Source organism: Globicephala melas, chromosome 14 (assembly GCF_963455315.2).
Source record: "Globicephala melas chromosome 14, mGloMel1.2, whole genome shotgun sequence".
Taxonomy (NCBI): domain Eukaryota; kingdom Metazoa; phylum Chordata; class Mammalia; order Artiodactyla; family Delphinidae; genus Globicephala; species Globicephala melas.
In genome coordinates, this window is record NC_083327.1 from 73,918,833 (window position 1) to 73,922,264 (window position 3,432).

Consider the following 3,432-nt stretch of genomic DNA (forward strand, 5'->3'; position numbering starts at 1 on the left):
GATCTTAGCTCCCCAACCAGGGCTCGAACCCGTGCCCCCTGCATTGGGAGTGCAGAGTCTTAACCACTGGACCGCCAGGGAAGTCCCCATTGGTGTTGTGCTTCGCTTTAGGGATTTTGAATCTTCTGCGATGAAATAAGGCTAAAACATACTCATCGAGTAAGCATGGAGTGGCTAGGAATACGTTTAATAGGCAACATTCAAAAGATACAAAAAAGCACAGGGAACTATATTCAGTACGCTGTGACAAACCATAATGAAAAGAATATATATACTTATATATATATAACTGAATCACTTTGCTGTACAGCAGAAATTAACACAACATTGTAAATCAACTATACTTCAGTGAAATATTTTTTAAAAAAAGGTATGGAAGAATCTGCAATCAGAAGGCACTGTGCTGGGTCACTGCAGTCAAAAGTCAAATAGGGTCTCCCCCCGCAAATTCATGTCCACCTGGAACATATGTATGTGACCTTATTTGGAAGTCCAGTCTCTGCAGATGTAATCAAGTTAAGATGAAGCCATGCTGATGAGGGTGGTCTTTAATCCAATATGACTGGTGTACAGACACACAGGGAGAACATCTCGTGACAACAAAGGCAAAGACTGGATTGGAGTAATGCACCTACAGGCCAAGGAATGGCAAAGATTGCCAGCTAGGAAGAGGCAAAGAAGGATCCTCACCTAAAACTTTCAGAGAGACACTGGCCTTACTGACACATTGATTTCCGAAGGCTAGAAGTCTGGAATCAAGGTGTGGCAGGTCACGCTCTCTCTCTCTGATGGCTCAGGGGGGATGGGGGGAGGAGGGATCCTCTCCACCTTCTGTGTGGTCAGCCATCCTTAGTGTTCCTGGGCTTGAAGCCGCATAGCTCCAATCTCTACCTTCGCTGTCACATGATGTTCTCCCTGTGTGTCTGTCTCTCCTTCCTCCTTCTTATAAGGAATCTCGATACTCCTGTATGATATCATCTTAACTAATTATAGCAACAACAACCCTATTTCCAAATAAGGTTACATCCTGAAGTTGCAGGAAGGAATGACTTTGGGGGTGACACTCTTCAACCCAGTACAGTTGGCAACTGTTTACATGGAAGGAAAGCTCTGCGAAGTAGAGTGTGGAGACTGAGAACCAGTGTCAACACAGAACTGTGGGAAACTCCTCCACGGTAGGGGAAGAAGGAGGATGCAGAGCCCACACAGAGACCTGAGGAAGGGTGGCCAGAGAGGTGGGAGGAGAAACAGGAGAGAGGGGCGTTCTGGAAGCCAGAGATACCGGGGGACGGGGAAGAGTTGACTTCAGTGACAGCAGTTTTTGTGGCGTGATGGGGCCAGAAACCAGAGTCCAGTGGGCTGAAGGGCAAATAAAATTCTTCGAGTTCCAAATGTGTACGAGTTGTTGATATCCTGTCATCTGTTTTTCTTTTTATGAAATTGTTCCTATAATATGGTGCTAAGAGTGCTCACAAGGGAGGATTTCAGGGCTGGCCAGGATGTGTTTTTTCCCACATCTCTGGCTGAGAAGTGAAGTCAAGTGCAGCATGGCTCCTCCTCTTCCCTGCACCCCCTTTTCATAGAGCAACCTGGACTCAATGCCTTGGGTATCACAAACACCACACCTATAAATCTGACCCAGGCAGAAAATGTGACAGGCAAGGAGAAGTGCATTTGGCGAGACCTTTTGTGTGTCGGGGGGAACTTCTACCCCCAGCTACCACTTTGGCTTAGGAAGTTTTTAATCAAGTTCCCTCTATACTTATATGCAAAGACGGTTTTTTGCAGTTTACAACATATATTGAATTTTTATAGCTATTTTACGAACACCTTATTTGAACCTCATCACACATTTATTGGGAATTCCCTGGCGGTTCAGTGGTTAGGACTTCCACTGCAGGGGGCCTGGGTTCAATCCCTGGTCAGGGAACTAAGATCCCGCCTGCCCTACAGCACGGCCAAAAAACCCACATGTTTATTAATTCCTAGTATTATCCTCATTTGAAAGCCGAAAAATTGAAGCTCCAGAAATTATGTTAAATTGCCCAAAGTCAAATGGCAGATGGTTGGGGAAACTGGGATAAAAGCCTAGGTCTTCAAAGCCAACCTGCAGTTTTGAAATAGCCAGGGTTGTTCAATGGTAGCTCCATGATCATGGGTCAAGCAAGATGAAGTCCCAGTTTCATCTCTTATCTTTAGTCCTCACCTCCTCCTCTTTTTTTTTTTTTTTTTTTTTTTGCGGTACGCGGGCCTCTCACTGCTGTGGCCTCTCCCGTTGTGGAGCACAGGCTCCGGACGCGCAGGCTCAGCGGCCATGGCTCACGGGCCCAGCCGCTCCGCGACATGTGGGATCTTCCCAGACCGGGGCACGAACCCGCGTCCCCTGCATCGGCAGGTGGACTCTCAACCACTGCGCCACCAGGGAAGCCCCTTTCCTTCCTTTTATGGAACTGATATTTGATGAGTGACTGTCATAAGCCAGGCCTGTGTTAGGCTGGAGATAACAGTGGTGAACATGCCGGGCACTATTTATCCTGCTTCATGGATGTCAAGACGCCTGCAGTTGGGCAGGAAGCTGGCAGTTAGAGCACCGTGCGCTCAGGACTGCATCAGGGTGAGCACAGGAGACCAAGAGGGCACGAGGCAGGCCGTGCAGCCAACCCAGAGGATGGGCAGGAAAGGTTTCCATGAGAAATCACATCTGGGCTGAAGGGTAAACAGTGAGGTGTGTCAGCCCCAGACGCACACGCACACACACACACACACACACATATACACACACACACACACACACACACACACACACACACCAGGGTCCCACACCTCCAAGTCAGGAGGGGCAGGCAGAATCCCCGTGAATTTCTCACCGGCCTCTCCCTCAGGCAGCTCCTCTCTTGGGCGCTGGCCCGTCAGCCATCTCTTAGGCGGGCACACTTCCAGCAGAAGCAGAGGCCCAGGTCTGCAATACCTGTGCAGCTGTTATTTAATCCTCATGTCTTTCTAGCTAAGAAGCGGAGGAACAAGAGGCCTGGGAGAGCCCGTGCCTTGTTCAGAGCTGTAACCCAGATGCCCAGTACAGGGCCTGCACTCAAATCCCCTGGAGGGAAAATGAATCAGACTGATGCCCTCTCCCTTCAAAACTGGCCGCTCTGATCATGGCGAGGAGGGTCAGGGAGGAGCCTTGGGTAAGAGAAGCTCCTGCATCACAGGGGTTTGAAAAGTCAGAAATACACCCTGCAGGTGCTCAAGGTCTGTTGTCTGCCTTTGATCACCAGCCCTCACCTGGCCCTTGGTGAATGTGCCTCCCCAACTGGAACGTTCCTCCCCAGTAGGAGAGATTCAGGTTGAATTAAACCCAATTGACAGTTAATGGGGGCATTTGGGCAAATTCAGCTCCAGTAGCAGTATTCTCTACTTTGCTCATCCACTAAA